Raw genomic sequence first — 18,287 nt, forward strand, 5'->3', positions numbered from 1 at the left:
GGTGAGGGTGAAGTCAGACCCCAAAGAAAGTCTTAGAATAGAAGAGCAGGGAAAAGGTGCCCTGGAATGGAACAACAGGAGTAGGTGCATATGTGGTGATTGGATATGTTAGTGTTTGTTTATTGTATCAAAGAATGGCTTGGTGAGTGTGTAGAGTGATGATGAGGTGAATTAGGGTAGGCCGAGGTCACTGCAGTCTCTGGTTTCTGCCCTAGTAAACCACAGGGAGCAACTGGGAATTTTTGAATTGAGAGGTGAGGGGGACGGGGAAGATGTTTGATACCATGGTTTGATACCAATACAGTGCTGCAGGAAAAGACGTGTAATAAAAAAGTGTACAAAGTAGCTAAATCTAAGAGATCAATTAGGAGTACTTTTCTACAAACGTGGTTCAGGATAATAGTCACAGAAAAGTAAAATTATAATACAAATATCAGGACGACATGGACAAGTGAAGGAGAGAAAAGGTTAAAGGTGATTTGAAAGACTGGGAGAGAGAAGAAATGATGAGAACAGTGATGTTGGAGGGGATGCTGATTAAGGAATTAAAAGTTTTCCAGTTAAAAACAATACAACTTTTATTATTGTTTTTATAAAAAATATACATGTTTCTAGTAAAAAAAAAAAAAACCTACCACCAACAAACAATGGAAATATATAAAACTGAAAAACGAAAGTCCTCTTCTCCACCCCTCGATTCCATTCTCTTGTGATAATTTTTTGCATAGCTTTACAAGCTAATTTCTATGCACATACCAACTTAAAAGAAAAGGATATGGAATCCTAGTTTATGTAGTTCTCTTCAACTTTTTTTTTCAATATTGGTTCTTGTAGAGCTATCTTTTCATTGTAAAGAAATATTTAATTGTATTTACCCACTCCCCTATTGATGGACATTTAATATTCCAATTTTTGCTATTACAATGCTTAGTGAGCAGTCTTATATACTCTTTAAACAATCATCACAGTATTTTTGTAGGACAAATATCTATGTGTGAAATTGCTGAGTCAAAGCCTATGTACATTTAAGTTTTTCCTCGATTATGGCAAATTGTCTACCAAAGAGACACGTTCATTTGCACTCCTAGGGTATTAGAGAGTCTGTTGTCCACACCTTCACTAAAACAAAGTATTACAAGCCTTATTTCTTGCGCACTCTATTAGGCAAAACATATCTTATTTTAATGTACACTTCTTTGACGATTGGTAAGGATAAATATATTTTCATAGGATTTATTAGCCATTAACATTTTTTCTTCTTTGGTTATTCCAGTTCTGAGCTGAAGATGGAACGTCCTGATGTAGAAGTCGTGGAGGCAGCGAGGGGTGTGGTACAGGAGCCTGGGTAAGAATTACCAGTGGAGCAGGGGTGCTTGAAAGAGTAAGGCCATGTAAGTTCCCTGCATAGTCACAGAAAGAAGAGAATACAAGGCCAGCAGGACACTCAGAGTTGGGAAAGAGAAAAGGGTGAAAGTGGTAGGAACTGAGTAGTAGCAGCTTAGTGGTTATAGAAATGGAAGTAGAATCAAGATTGTTCTCTGTCATAAAAACTGGTTAAGGGACTTTGGGTAAATCTTTTCTATCTCTAAGCCTCAGTTTCCTCATTTATAAAATGAAAAGTTGAGTAAGATGACTCTTTAATTATACAATTCCTTGACTTTATAATTTTAACTTGAGAGACGAGAAAATCTCCTGGAAGTAGTCGATGACTTCAGAAAGCATATGGGATTTGGCAGTAAGGTGGTCATTTAAAATAATTATGATGTTATTAGTCTATGGGTTGCTTACTTCTACTACTGCTGCTTCTTTAAAATTGTTACCTTTTAAAAACACTTTTTATTTGGAAATAATTTTAAATTTATAGAAAGTTTGCAAAGAATACCCACTCTTTACCCAGAGTCACCTGTTGTTAACATTTTACCTTTTTATCATTTTCTCTCTCACTCTTTATATGCATTTTTTCAAACACATATAATGAATATGGGTACATTTAATATATTATATATGTGTGTATTTTCTTTTTCTGAACCTTACATACATCCTGGCCCTTTACTCTGAGATACTTCAGTATATATTTTCTAAGAACAGGGACATAACCACAGTAGAGTTGACCAATTTCAGTGACTTTACTATTGATGAAATACTTTTATCTAATCAATGTATCATCAGTTTTCCAATTGATTCAATAATGTCCTATATAGCATTTTTTCCTCCTCCAGGAAAGAATCCAACGTAGTATCTCATTTATATTTAGTTGTCATGACCCTTCAAATGGAATCTTTTCACAGCCTTTCTCTTTCATGACATTGAGATCTTTGAAAAATACAGCCCCTCTTTTTAAAAAACAGAACATTCCTCATTTAGGATTTATCTGATATTTCCTCATGAGATTCCTCATTAGATGCTGTGTCTCGGGGTGGGGGGAAATCACATCTGGAGGCAAATAATGTCCATCTGTCCCTCATTTGTGATGCTAATTTTGATTACCTGGTCAGGTTTTGTCCAACTTCTCCACTATATAATTACTCCTTTCTTTCAACTAATAGGAAGTCAGTGGAAAAATACTCTAAGACCATGCAAATATCCTGCTCCTTGTCAAAATTTCTTCCCACATTTAGATCCATTGGTGGTTCTTCCCTTACCCAATCTTTGCCATAATGGTTACAAAATGATGATTTTGCAACTCCAGCAGCCCCTCAGTATTCTACCGTAAGCAAAAGTATTTTCTTTTTCGCCATTTATTTTACCAATTTGTTATCAGTATGGATTTATGAATTCCTGTTTTTAAAAATTTGAACCTATTTTAACATGCAGGATATATAAAAAGAAAACTACTGTGATGAACACTGTTGAAAAAGATACTTTCTTTCCATTAAATATAAAGAGTAATGCCTAAAATTTTTATAAAGGAAGTAGAATACAGTAATAATTCACTTATCTGGAAAAAAATTTGTTGGCTAAAGGTAATTATCCAAAATATAGAGGAACATATGAAAGTAGGCAAAAGGCCTTTGCACTAAGTAAATGACCCCAAAATATCAGAGTTGTTTAGGAATTTTCTTATTTTTTATATATATTTTGAAATGTTGGTTATTTGGTTTCTCAGGCTACGCCAACATAATAAGACAATTCAAAGGGAGGGGGTGTGTGTGAACATGTGTGCACAGGGCAGTGCCGTGGCAGCAGGTGTAGCAACAAGGAGGGACAGCAGAAAAATCAATATGAGCACCACCCACATCTACCAGACTCGAAGGGGTGCGGGAACGTAACAGGCCATGATTACTTACTGTATGGGGAAGAGTACTAAGCACGGTGTTCCTAAGCTCCCAAGGACATGTTGGTTTTATAGCTTTTGTTTTTTTATCATAGTACCTCCGAGTCAGCAGGAATAGTTTCAGCTATACATTTGGCTGTCCATATTGACAGGTTCCATATCCATGGATTGAAAATATTCTTTAATAAAAAATAACAATACAACAATAAGAATAATACAAATTTAAAAATACAGTATAACTATTTTCATAGCATTTACATTGTACTAGATATTATAAGTAATCTAGATGATGTAAAGTGTATGGGAGGATGTGCGAAGGTTTTATGCAAGTGCTACGCCACTTTATAGAAGGGACTTGAGCATCGTGGATTTGGGTATCCTCAGAGGGTTCTGGAACCTGTAGATACCGAAAGACAACTGTACTGTATTTTATTAGTTTAGGGTGGAGAAGTTGGTGATTTTTCAGAAAAACAAAATCAATAAAAGTGGTTTTAATAAAACTGTTTCCAATGCTTCAAGATGAAAACTTCAGTTATCTAGAATATCTAATTATATCCAACCCCTCGATACCCCCTTTTCTAATGCTGTCAGATAAACAAGACATTTGTTACTAAAACTATCTTTAAAGTAATATTCAAAATTATTAGTGCATGCAAACATTTATTTATATACTAACTGGCCTGTTCAAGAGTTGTTCCAGGGAAACATTAACCATCGTTAAATAAATCCCTGCTGATCCACAGCCTGCCTAGAGTTGCCCCTGTGAGAAGCAGCTTAATTGTAAATGTAATGTAAATATAAACTATAAATTGTGAAATGCATATGGCACTCATATTTGAATGGACTGTTATCTTTGTCCCTGGTATCTTAATACCTGTGCCATGTGCCTCTTGATTGGGAGTCATGGCAGCTCTTCTTGTACCTTATGTCTGGAGAACGTCTACCTCTTTGAAGTCCCCTGTGCATCCTTTCCCTCAAAGTGAATTTTGGGTATGCTACTTTGCATATATTTTAAATCAGAACATTGCAAACATAGCCAACAAATAGCTTCAAAATGTCCAGCCATGATATATATTTGAAAAAAGAGATTAAAGGTTAGAGAAATAGCAGAGGTATACGTTATTACTGAAATTCTGTAAGTTGTAATAGAATTAGATATTATTGAAATAATAAGCTTTCTCACCATTCTAATTTGATTTTATTTTGGCAGCTGTAATGAGATGAGTTGTTTGTTAATTTGTTTTTTTGCAGTGGTGGTCTCTCGTCTTTGAAGTGCTTGTTCTGTAAATTAGTTTCTTGGCTTACCCCTTGGAAATAATTCTGATGGATAGTAATCAAACCATTACATAATGGTGATTCCTCTGAAATGACTTTTAAGCATATTGAATTCTTATTGATTTCTATTTTATGTAATGGCATTTCTATTTTATACATTACCACTTTTTGTTATACTTTGCATATTTCTTTTGGCAAAAGCAAATGGAATCCATAAAGCAAATTACAGAATTTAACTATGATAAAAGTGTTCTGGGAAAGAAAATTTGGTGCTGGTCCTCTTCAAGTGCAAAAATCCATTGCATTCATTTACATATCAGTGGGTGGGCAGGGACACTGACTTATTTGTACTACACCTGATCTTAGCCAAAAGGCCGAGAGGAGCGATGGCTTACTTGTAAAAGATATTGAAAATGAACTTTTTTCTGTATTTCTATTAACATATTCAAATTCTTAATCTTATCAAGTTCAGAAATTTTAACTTAACACAACTCTTAATAAAGTTAATAAAAGTATTATTTTACAGGTTATCAATGTAAGAAACAGATTTTGGGTAATTATTCCAAACTCAGAATCCAGTAGGCATAAGAATTTAGTGCATCCATGGCCTAGCTCATGGCTTTTTCTCTTCAAAGTCCAAATGAAAACTTGACTGGTTTTACGGGTAGACTGTGAAAGTTATTGGCAGATGTAGGAAAACAGGCTCATTTGTATTTATGAAACCCTACTTCAAGTTTAAAGTAATTGCAAAACATGTATACAAAATAGAATGCCCTGTTGTTCCTCAGTTTTCCTATTTCTTATGAGCAGTTATTTGTGATAATGGTGTATATATATGTATGGATGTATGTAATTGTTTTATGTATTACTGTTGGTACACAGCCAACCACATTTTCCTTAATCTCTTACTAACACTTAAAAAAGACTAAACATTTACCCAACTCAATAATTGGAAGGGGTTTTTTCCCCTCAAAGTGCTAATTCAGTTTACTGTTGTTTCTTTGGGACTTGAAGCAATTAACGTCTGTGGGAAAACTTCCTGTATACATAATGCATCCCCCCCTTTCTTTTTTTAACCAGTAGTCTTCCTTTTCTTCTTTTTTTTTTTTTGGTTTCTCTACTTCTCCCAGTGATTTCATCATGATTCAAGACTTTTTTTGAAAGTAAAATGGAATAAAAATGAAACACTATGAACTTTGTTGCCTATCCTTGTTTTATTTTCGTTTTTAACTTACCTTTGGGCGGGGGTGAGAGAAGGGGGTCGAAGGGCATTCTGGCTTCCCCAACTAGAGTAAAGGGCCATGACACAAGGCAGTCAAAGGAGGAACTGTTCAGCATTCTACAGTTTACAGGATTAATCAGTTCTGTTTAGGGGTTATTAGAGGGAGGAAAGAAACCAATGGAAACAGCCAATGCTGGTGCTTCCATTTTATACTCAATGCTGGCCCACAGTACTCCTTTCACGTTGCACTGCGCGGTGCCTAGAGAAAGAGCTGCAGATCATCCATCATCCATTGTCAGATGGTCTAAGGACAGCACATACAAAGGTGGCAAACTTAAAACCTTCCATTAATCGTCACACTGCATCAAACGGTGCTAATTTTAAGTAGGCCACCCCATAGAGTGCACCCTCTGAAACACCCTGCTACCGTTTACACCGAATCCATTCCTGTTTCATTCACAGGAAGTGTTTAATATTTCAGGATCATGTTTGTGCAACGGCGTGAAAATACTGTTCACCTGGAAATCATCAATCTGAGACTTGCGGGATGCCAAATTTCTGTCGTTTGCTCATCAAGTCAAGGGTATTATCCTGCATAACAACCACAAAGGCCTACTTGGAACACTTCCCACATCTTAACGTGTGAGAGTTTTGATCGCCACAATTTATGAGCTTGTTTACAACAGGGGCTGCCTCTTTACATTTGGACCCCCCTACGCGACCGCAGCGACTGCTGAAAACACGGCTGGTGTGGGCTGGGGTGGATATTTGATCGTGAGGCCAAATGTTCCCAGACTTTGTTCTCTGGCCTTAAAAGCGAGGTGCCGGGCTCTGAAGGCCAACGACGTCCCAGCGGATTTCACTGTGGAGGGCGGTGCCCCGAGGGGGTGGCCCGACTGTGGCTGGTGTCCCACCTGTCCCCGGTAACCCCTCCCCGCCCCCTGGTTGGGCCGGTGGGAGACCCTCCCGCCAGCAGGCGCTCGGCGGGGGGCTGCGGCCGGCTGCGCGCGCCGCAGACACCGGTTCCCGGCGGCCGTTGGGCTCCGCTGGGCCGGAGAGGCGCGGCGGGAAGTGAGCGGGGAAGACCCCGCAGGCTGCGGGGCTCGCCGCCGGCGCGAGCGCGCTCGGTTGGTGCGCGCGCACGGCTCCGCCCCGCCCGCTTGGCGCGCGCCCCCGCCAGGTCGGCGCTCTTCCCCCAGCCCGGCGCGGACGGGGTGGATCCAACTCACTCCCCTCCCCCGAGCGGCGGCGGCAGCGGCGGCGGCGGGCGCTGAATGAGAAGCGCCGACCGCTCAGGTCGGCGAGCGCTGCCCTAGGCGGCGGTGGCGGCGAAGCGTGAGGCCGGCGTCGTCTTTCCATCCTCCAGGGCGACGGCCGCGGCTGCACAGGTCGGCGCTGTGGCGGCGGGGCGGCGCGGGGGAGCGAAGGTGGGAGCGCTGCGCCCCCGGGGCGGCGCTCAGCCGCGGCGGCGGCGGCGGCGGCGCGGGGAATGGCGGCGGCTCCGGCTCTGCGGCGTGTGGCTCCCCGGCCGCGGGCCCCGGGGCTGCTCGCCCTCGGCGCGGGGACGGGGCTGCGGAGCTCGGGCTGAGGGAGAAGGGCGCTGGGGGCCGCGCCTCCCTCGGTCGCTCGCTCTCGGAGTCTGGCGGCGCCTGCGGGGTCCCCGCTCGGGGCACCGTCCCAGGGCCGGGGGCGCGGCGACCCCCGGCACCCGCCTCGCCTAGCTCTCCCTTCAGGGTGGCGGAAGCCCCGGCTTCTCCTCGCGCTGTCCGGGCGCCCGGCGGCGCCTCAGCCTCCCTTCAGGTGAGCCCGAGCCCGGACCGCCCAGCCGGGACCGGCCGAGCCGGGCCACACCCCCTCCCCGGCCCTGGCCGCTGCGCCCCGGAGCCTGGCCGCGGAGTTGGCCGCCTGCGAACCTGCGGACTCGCGGTCAGGGTGACCTGTTGCGGGGCGGCCCGCAGCCCGAGTGGCCCGCCAGCCCCGGCCCGGGGGGCTGCGTCCTGCGCTGGCCGCGGGGCGGGCGGCGCTGCTCGGGTCGGTTAGCTCTACAGCCAGGAGCCCGGCGTAGGGGGGAAGAAGGAGATTCCGGACGTATCTGATCAAACGCTGGCAAAGCCGGGAGATCTGTCTGCAAATGTCCGGAATTCCATTGCGGTATCGGATTAGGTAGGCTCATAAACGCCGTGCTTTGGAGGTGATGTGGGAGAAACGCGAGCCAAGGGTGAGGAGCTGGTATCTGGAAAATAGTCGTGAACCTGTGCGGAGCTAAATTGTCCTCCCACCTTCCCCCTCGAAGCTCTTTTCCTGTGGCTGTGTGTTGTGTAGACGCAGGCCGGTTTCGGTGTGCGTGGGCGTGTTTGGGAAGAGGCTGCGAGCTGATAGGAGGCACCGAGTACAAATGTTAATTCGTTCGAGCTGGGAGGGCTGAGGGAGCAGGAAGAAAGGGCACCGATGTTAGCTGTGGAGGAGGGGCAATCGAAACACTAAATTTCAGTTAAGAAAACGCTAAAAAGAAATCTTTTATGTCCGGTGTTTAAGACCATAGAGTGGAAGTACACAGGCAGCAATTAATTGAGCTTTATCGCTTATGTGCCCTGGATTTTTTTCCTCAACACTTCAGTTGCTAGAGAGCCTTGTTTTCTTACCAGTGTTGATGAGTTGACTTTGGTGCTTTTATGTATTCATCATTGGATCGACTCTTGTTCAAGTGTCTTTGAAGGTGACCATCAGAATTTTGGGAAACTTTTAAATCCGTGCATGCAGAGTATTGCAGTCACAATTGTCACATAGCTTGCTAGCCGTAAAGCCAGTTCCACCCGAGATAATTATGCTTGTACAAGTGCTGTAGGATCATAAATATAATTAAGGGTATTACTGCAAAATATCTTACTCTAGACTTTAGAATTATGAAGGAACTTATATCCAAATAGTATTGTTTTAATAAAGATAACGTCTGACTCAAGCTTTGTAGGCATGAGTTCGTCATGTAGCTTCAAAGATTTGGAAAATAATTTGTGTTTTTAGCCACATCTAAAGATCAAGTGTAGGGATGTTAGATGCCATTTTGAATAAATAATCTCAGTGTAATTAATTTATCTTAAACATAGTTCATTTTCTCTTTTTAAAATTCAGCATAATAATTTTGAAATGGTAAGATGTGCCTTTTCTCCATTATGTTCCACCTTTTTTTGAATTAAGGAATTTGACTTCAAAATACTATGGGCAGAACTCTGGAAATATTGTGCACTTTGCCTAAATTTTTTCAGATTGCAACAGAAATTTAAAGATAGCATTTGCATTGTCAAGATTGTGACATACTTTTCTGATACTTATTTGTGATATCAGAAAGAATACTCCAAAATTTCCTGAGAGGAGAGTATAACCAAAAAACTGGCTTTGTGAATCAGATACATTTGTGCTAATGTATTTATGTGTCTGTGTTTAAATACCTGATACATGTCTTTTTCAGTTTATTATGTCATTACAGTTGAGTGTAGGGAATGATGGACATATAGGTGTAAATTGTTCTATTGCAACTTAAAACACTTAAGCTTTTGTCCAGAGGCTCAGTTCATTCATTCGTTCATTCGTTCTGCACATATTTATTGAGTACCTACTTGGTAGCAGTTAGTCTCTTAGAAATTCGGGATACAACAGAGAAAAAGACAGGTTTGTGCCCTGATGGAGCTTAAATGGTGAGTGGGGAAATATGTTAGTTTAAAAGTTTAAAAAGTAAAAACTCCTCTGAAGACTTTTTAATTAAGGATATTATGTTTTTCCTTCCAAGAATAGTGGGAATTATTACTTAGTGAACAAAAACATTAAGACAGTTGTTTTAAGAATATGCCTATGTTTATATACATTGGGTGTCTGGTTCCTAAGTATACCAGAGATAAACATTCTACCTGAAGTCAGATGATGCAGAGTTTACATGTGGTTAAAAGCTTTATTCTTTTGGTTTATATAGTTAAATGAAGTATTTGCTGAAAATATTCTCTCTTGGCACTTGTTTATAAGGGAATCTAAGTTTTTTTTTTTTTCAGTCTAAAATTTAAAAATATCACCTTTTTTCTTCTAGCTGACTGAGTGAACCAGTGCCCTACTGTTCTTCCATAGAATCTCATAACCATTGTTGCTAAAATCAAGCAAGTTTGACCAAAAATGATAGTTTTCCCTCTTAAATATGACAAACATTGGTATAGTCCTTTTACATTGCAAAGCTCTTTTTATGTATTATTGACACTTAACTCATTGGCAGAGTTTCCAGTAATTAACAGTGATCCTATGTAGGCATTATTATTTCTATTTAGGTGAGAAAACTAAGGTTTGGAGATGTTAAGCAAGCCACCAATAAGCAAGTGGTGAACGTGAACCCAAATCGTAGCTCTTACTAGAATGCTGTAGTTCATCTCAGGGGTTAGGAGCTTGGTGGGAGACCATCAGCATATGGTGCTGCAGTTCAGCGTTTAGTAGTACACTAATGGTCTGTTTTTCTAGGAATTTCTAAATGACTTTTAAACCTTAAGCCAAACTATTAATTGAAATTTAATTAATCAAATTTTTTTCTTTTTCTTTAAACCTATTTATTTTCTCTAAAAGTGTACTGCCTTTTTTTGGCTGTATAAAATAGATAGTTTGGGTTTCCTTTTAATGGTACAAGTTTTTGAGAATAAGATGTATTAAAATGAATCCTATTTTTTATATGAGGTTTTTATTGTGGAATGACTTTATTTGGAATGAAATTATCACTTCAATCTGAACACTAGATTTTTTTTTTTTACTCAATTTTCAATTAAAGATAATTTAAACAGCTTTAAACCTACCTTAGCCTGAGTGAGGTTCCTTGGAAAGGAAAACAAATGTATTACATTACCCCATAAATTGTTTATTTAAATATGTCTTGATTTCCCTTTAGTGAGAGAATGAAGATTGGATGTGATAAATTTTAATAACTTGGAATTAATCTGGAATCTTTCTTGATTAATATCTTGAGCTTTTTTTTTTTTTTTTTTCTTTTTTGAGACAGAGTCTCACTGTGTTGCCCGGGCTAGAGTGCCGTGGCGTCAGCCTAGCTCACAGCAACCTCAAACTCCTGGGCTCAAGCGATCCTCCTGCCTCAGCCTCCTGAGTAGCTGGGACTACAGGCATGCGCCACCATGCCCGGCTAATTTTTTGTATATATTTTTAGTTGTCCAATTAATTTCTTTCTATTTTAATAGAGACGGGGTCTCGCTCTTGCTCAGGCTGGTCTTGAACTCCTGACCTTGAGCAATCCACCCGCCTCGGCCTCCGAGAGTGCTAGGATTACAGGCGTGAGCCACCGCGCCCGGCCTAATATCTTGAGCTTTCGATTAGGAAAACTCTTCACCACATAATAGGAATAAAACACTGGAATTTGAAATGTGTGACATCTACCTATTATATGGAAAGAACAAGTTTGAATATAAATTTACCTAGTCACATGAGTAAGTAGCTGGTTAGGGGTATAGGAAGGGTATGTGTACATACACACACACACACACACACACACACACACACACACACACACCACATGTACATATGGATAGAGCTGCGCTCATATGACTTGGCTTGAGGAGGCTTGGCAATTTATGTCACCACAGACAGCTTTCGTTATTGGCTCTTGAATGATACTTTGGTTTGGAGCGTGAGAGACTTAAAATGATGCTTTCATCTTGAACTTAATTGATACCCTTCCGTTATTTAACTTATATGACTTTACTTTTCTCAGAACAGATTTTCCTTCTAAGTTTGATTTCCTTTCTTGGTCTTACCAGAGGCCCTTTCTGAAAACACTATCTAAATAACATCCCCACCATACCCTGTGCCCTTAGCTTCCTTTATTTTTCTTCACAGCACTGGTTTATCTGACATATAGCATACATTAATTTATTTATTATCTGCCTCCCTCTCTGAATGTAAGCTTCATGAGGGTGAGAACTGAAGTTTTATTCACTATTGTCTTCCAAGCGGCTAGGAAATATCTGACACATAGACAATGCTCAGATATTTGTGTGGTAGGTGAATTAATTGGTATTAAGTGATTCGAATACCACTGGTTTTGTTCCTTTTTTAAAAAAATTAATATTTCAGTTTAAATAATACAACTGTGCAGTAAAAAGAAGATTATACTACAAGGCTTAGATAGATGGAGCATGCCACATCCAAAAATCCGAAATCCAGAATGCTCTAAAATCTTAAACTTTTTGAGCACTGACATGATGCTCAAAGGAGATGCTTTTGGTGCATTTTGGATTTTGAATTTTTGGATGTGGGATACTCAACTGGCAAAGGAAATATTTCAAAATCCAAAAAAATCTGAGATCATAAAAATCTTAAACACTTCTGGGCCCAGGCATTTCAGATAAGGGATACTCAGATACTCAACCTGTAATTAAAATGCCAGTCCTCTGCCTCATCTCTTTAGAACTTTCTCTCCCAAGTCCTGCTCTCAGGAGCAACCGTTTTTGATACTTTTCGGTGTTTCTTTTGTTTTTTACTTCCATATTTAAAATTTTTTTTTAATGTTCAGTTATGAATGCATAGTTCTGTTTGTTTTTCAATCTTAGATAGAATCTATTGGCTTTCTACTGTGGAAAAGGAGTCTACGCTTTAGGGTTCTTGAGCCACTTTGAACTTTCTCTTCCCCTGTCCTCCCAGCGTTGTCATATCATGCTTTTGATTAAATCGTTGTTCATGGTTTACATTATTATGACTTTGTAAATATGTTTACAGATAAACCTTACAGTATGCTATGATTATATTTCCTGGAGTAAAAATTTTTCTTTTTTTTGTTTTTTCTTAGTTTCCTATTTGTCTCTAATTTTTTCTACAAATTGTCCCAATATCTTCAAACACATCAGGTAATTAATTGTTCAATTTTTTTTTTTGAGACAGAGTCTTGCTCTGTTGCCCGGGCTAGAGTGCCGTGGCGTCATCCTAGCTTACAGCAACCTCAAATTCCTGGGCTGAAGGGATCCTCCTGCCTCAGCCTCCCGAGTAGCTGGGACTACAGGCGCATACCACCACACCCGGCTAATTTTTTAAAATTTTTAGTAGAGATGGCTTCTTGCTCTTTCTCAGACAGGTCTCGAATTCCTGAGCTCAAGCAATCCTCCCTCCTCAGCCTCTCAGAGTGCTAGGATTATAGGCATGAGCCACTGTGCCTGGCCTTGAATTTTTTTTTTTTTTTTAATTAGAAAAATTCTTCTTGAGCTCTCTGTCCTCTTGCTCAAATCTGCATTGCTGCTCTCCACTTAACGCTGCATAGCTGTAGCTTGTGAGCTCCCTTCTTCATGATTCTGAGAATTCTCTTTGCCTTTTTCCTGTGTTGGAACCTGTAATCTCTGGATTCCACTTTCTTGATTTCCTCCTTTGTTTTGAGGGAAATGCATCTATTGGTAACTTTGAAGAATGAATGTGTGGAGATGTGAAATTTTTGAGATATTTGTATTGCCAAAAATATTTTCCTTCTACCCTAACACTTGGTTAATAATTTGGCTGGGCTAGGTATAGAATTCCAAGGTGAAAATCATTTTTCTCTCTAAATTTAGTAGATTATGCTATACTTTTCTAGCTTCAGTTGGTTGTTGAAAAGTCTCATGTCATTCAAAGTCTTCATCCTTTTCATGTGCCCTGGCCCTAAGATCTTTTTTTTGTCATCAGTATATGTGATATGTCCCTCATATTTTATGCATTTTACATGGATCTTCATTTTTTGTGCACGGAACCTACTGGGCCCTTTGAACCAACAATGTCCATCATTATATGGAGAGGAGAGATGATCTAGTACAAAGGTCAGCAAATTTTTTCTTTTTAATTAATTAATTAATTAAAATGGGGTCTTGCTTGGGGCCCAGGCTGGAGTGCAGTAGTGTGATCATAGCTCACTGTCATCTTGAACTCCTGGGCTCAAGCAGTCCTCCTGCTTCAGCCTTCTGGTAGCTAGAACTACAGGTGTGTGCCACCATACCTGGCTGCGTTTTTAATTTTTTGTAGAGATGAGGTCTCCCTGTGTTGCCCAGGTGGGTCTCGAACTCCTAGCCTCAGGCAGTCCTTCCACCTTGGCCTTACAAAGTGCTGGAATTATAAGCATGAGCCACTGCATCTGGCCTTTAAAGGTTAGTTAGTATTTTAGTCATTTTAGGCAATACAATCTCTGTTACTGCTACTCAGCTCTGGTGCTGTAGCATGAAAGCTGCCATAGGCAGCATAGGCTGTGGTTTGCTGACCGCTGATCTATGAACAGGTGGAAGGATTAGCCTTTGCTTTACTAGGAGTAGGAAAAGTTACTGTAGAAATAGGAGAGAAGACAAAATATATGGAGAGACACATCATGGTGGTAGCTTGAGAAAGTTCTCATCTCAGTGTTTCTATTTACCTTAGTGTATAGAAACCAAGGCCATCATCTGAGAGTAAGGAAGAATGGAAGTATTTTTTGGAGTATGAGAAGAGAGGAAAATATATAGTCATCTATCAAAGAGTGAAAAGTGAGTAGAATAGAGAAACAGTGTTGCTGGGCAACGTTAAGGGCTCACTTGAGATAGGTGATTCTGAATTTCTGGTTCCTGACTTTAATAGGAATACCTCTAAAATATCATGAAGTGTTATGTCTTACTATTAGTTTTTTATAGGTAACCTAAGGCTTTTGATAGATAACATTAAAAACACTTTCTAGTCTTAATTTTCTAAGAGATTTTTTGTTAAAAAAATAAATGTATCAAATTCATTAAGTGCCTTTTCTGTAATGGTAGAGATGATCATATGTGTTTTCCATTAATCTGCTAATAAGATGTATTATAATACGTTAGTAGATTATCTCCTATTGAACTGTCTTTGCATTCCTGAGTTAAACTCTGCTTAGTTGTGATGCATTTGTTTCCCCCGCCCCACACTGCCAAATGTGATCTGCTGGTATCTTAGAGTTTTAAAAAAAATACACATTTATCAGTGAGATTTTTATGTATATGTTTTGGTTTCAGTATTATACTGACTTCATAAAATAAGTTGTGAAGCTTTCCGTTTTTTCCTCCTACTGTTTTGAAATAGTTTTGTAATAGGGAGTATATGTGCTGTAAAGGAACTATAGATGTAATGTGAAAGGGAAAAAAATAACGGTTCTAGAAGAAAACATAGATTATATGTCTATATGACCCTGTCATAGGCAAACTTTTTTTTTGAAAACAGAATACAGAAAGTACTAACCAGAAGAAAGACTGATAAATTGTACTTCATTAAATAAGAACATCCGTCCATCAAAGAATACTATTAAGAGAACAAAAAGGCAAGTGAGACACTGGAAAAGGTGTTTGCAATACTTACATCTGACAGAGAACTTGTATCTAGAGTGTACTAAAAAAATATGAAAATGAATGCAAAAAAATACAGGCAACCCAATTTAAAAACAAATGGGCAAAAAGCTGTGAATAGGCATTTACAAAATGAATTGTCTACATGGCCGAGGGTAAGAGAGTACTCACACATAATTTTCAAAGAACCGCAAAACTATAGTGTGATACTACTACATACTCACCAGAATGGTGTTAATCAAAAAGTCTGAAATACAAAGTCTTACAAGAATGTAAAGCAATTGGAACTCTTGTACATTTTAAGTGAGTTTGAAAATTTGTACAGCCACTTTGGAAAATTCTTTGGTAGCATCTGCTAAAGCTCTATATGTATATGCCCTATGATCTAGCAATTTCACTTCTGGGTATAGACCTAATAGAAATCGGTATATATGGACATCAGAAGACGTGTACATTAGAAGAAAACATAGGAATAAGTCTTCATGACTTGGAATGGGCACAGGATTCTTAGATGTGATGCCAAATGACACCAAAAGCAAGAGCAACAAAACAAAAAATAGATAAATTGGACTTCATCAAAATTAAAAATGTTTATACTTCAGGGGACACCATCAAGAAAGTGAAAAGACAACCCATAGAATGAGAGAAAATATTTGCAAGTCATATCTGATAGGAGACTTATATTCAGATTATATAAAACCTCTTAATTCAGTAATAAAAAGACAATGCAGTATAAAATGGACAGAGGAGCTGAATAGACATTTCTCAAAGAAAATATACAAATGGCCAATAAGCAGATGAAAAAATGCTTGACATAATCACCTATCAGGGAAATGAAATCAAAACCACAGTGAGATACCACTTCATGGTACTAGGAAGGCGCGAATGAAAAAGTTAATAAGAAGTGTAGGTAAAGATGTTGAGAAATTGGAACCTCTGTACACCGGTGGGACTGTAGGATGATGCAGTTCCTTTGGAAAGACCATCTGGCACTCCCTCAAATAATGAACATGGAGTTACCGTATGACCCAGCAATTCCTCTCCAAGAACAGGGAAATGCATAGAGGCAGAAAGCAGATTAGTGGGGCCTTAGGGCTATAGCATGGGAAAAGAAGGTGATGGCTAAAGGATAGGGGATTTCTTCTTGAGACGACGAAAATGTTCAAAAAATTGACTGGTGATGATTGTATATATTTGTGAATATATGTAAACCGTTGAATTGTGTACTTTACATAGGCAAATTTTATGTTATATGAATCATATCTCAGTAAAGCTGTTAAAAAAATGGGAAAAGTAGTCAGTGAAGTGACAACGTTGCCATAATATTTTACTGAGAAAAGCAAGATGCAGAGGAATATATAAAATATCCCATTTTTCTGAAGCAAACAGCAGCAAAAACCTGTGTCTGTATGTGTGTACGTAAGTGATCTTGTAAGGGTGAGAAATGTTGCATACCAAATGTAAATGTTACCTCGTTGAGCTAAAGTAGGGAGAGAAAAAAGGGAGAAAATAACTCAAAGGAAAAGGGGATGATTTAGAAAAAACAGCATGTGTAACAATATCTCAGTTATGTAAAATATAAATATTAGAATGAAAATGTTAATAGTAACTGTCTATGTGGTGGGATAGCAGATTTTTTTTCCATTTTTTTGTTTGATCTTTTTTATTAATAGAAATATCTAAAACTAAATTGAGGCAATAAAATAAAAATAAGTTATGAAACCTCAGAAAAGCAAGACATGTATATGGATGTTTATCCATAGCAGCTTTATAATCTCTCCCAGCTGGAAACAACCTGAATGTCCATCAACAACAACAAAAAAATGAATAAATGATTTGTGGTATAGCCTTACAGTGAAACACTACTCGGCGGTGAAAAAGAACAGATAACAGGTATACTAAACAAACATGGGCAAATATCACAGGCAAAATGTTGAGCAAAAGAAACCAGACACAAAAGAGTACATACTGTGATTTCATTTATGTGAAATTCAGGAAAAGGTCAAATTCATCTATGGTGATAGAAATGAGAATAGTGTGTAGGGGTTACAGCTAGAGGGGCAAGAGGAGCAAGAGGGACCTTCTAGAATGTTGAAAATGTCTATATTTTCATTTGATCGGTGGTTATGTGGACGTCTACATTGTAAGAGTTCATCATATACCTTAGTTGTGCACATCATAGTATTATGTATATCTCAATAAAAAAGTGAAACAAAGCAAACGATAAAAAAAAGAAAACAAGCAGAAATATTCTGGTGCTCATGTAAAAAGTCTTTGAATACTTCTGGGGATTCTTACATTGCATTCAAAGACAGTTTCTCTCTACTATGGTTTTTAATGATTACATCGCACCATGTGTAAATGTACTATAATTTAAGCAATCTCTTTTTTTTTTTTTTTTTTTAAGACAGAGTCTCACTGTGTTGCCCAGGCTAGAGTGCCGTGGCGTCATCCTTGCTCACAGCAACCTCAAACTCCTGGGCTCAAGGAATCCTCCTGCCTCAGCCTCCCGAGTAGCTGGGACTACAGGCATGTGCCACCATGCCCGGCTAATTTTTTGTATATATTTTTAGTTGTCCAATTAATTTCTTTCTATTTTTAGTAGAGACGGGGTCTCGCTCTTGCTCAGGCTGGTTTCGAACTCCTGAGCTCAAACAATCCACCCGCCTCGGCCTCCCAGAGAGCTAGGATTACAGGCGTGAGCCACCGCGCCCGGCCTGATTTAAGCAATCTCTTGATGGCCAGTTAGGTTGTTTCTAACTTTTACATATTTTGAACAATTATAGAGTTTTAACATCTTTTTTGATAGATCTTTCTGTACTTAAAATTTCCTTTTGATGAATTCCTGAAAGGGGATTTACGTGTTTGGAGGCTAAGTATATTTACACACTTGCTTACTGTGTTTAAGTGGATGTTTCTCTGTACCCTTACTCACCTGATGATTAGCTTTAAAAACATACCTTGATCTGTTATGTAACACATGCTCTCTAATTGTTTTAATTTGCATTTTTAAGCATTTTCAATGAAAGTGCTATTTTCACGTGTCGATATTGTGTTACTTTCTCCAATTTCCTCTTTACATCATTTACCCATTTCCTTTTTGCCCAATCTTTTAAAAGTTCTAATGAAATAGATATGCCAAAAAAATATGTAAAGAATAATGCTCCTGGCTGGGCGCGGTGGCTCACGCCTG

The 18,287-nt window shown here is 39.3% G+C and overlaps 1 pseudogene; it reads right to left on the reverse strand.

The window, feature by feature from the left end:
* Positions 1-7,063: 7,063 nt before the first annotated feature.
* On the reverse strand, positions 7,064-7,944 carry LOC105812140 (annotated as a pseudogene).
* Between the last annotated feature and the right edge of the window lie 10,343 nt (positions 7,945-18,287).

Source organism: Propithecus coquereli, unplaced genomic scaffold (genome assembly GCF_000956105.1).
Source record: "Propithecus coquereli isolate 6110/MARCELLA unplaced genomic scaffold, Pcoq_1.0 Scaffold246, whole genome shotgun sequence".
Taxonomy (NCBI): Eukaryota; Metazoa; Chordata; class Mammalia; order Primates; family Indriidae; genus Propithecus; species Propithecus coquereli.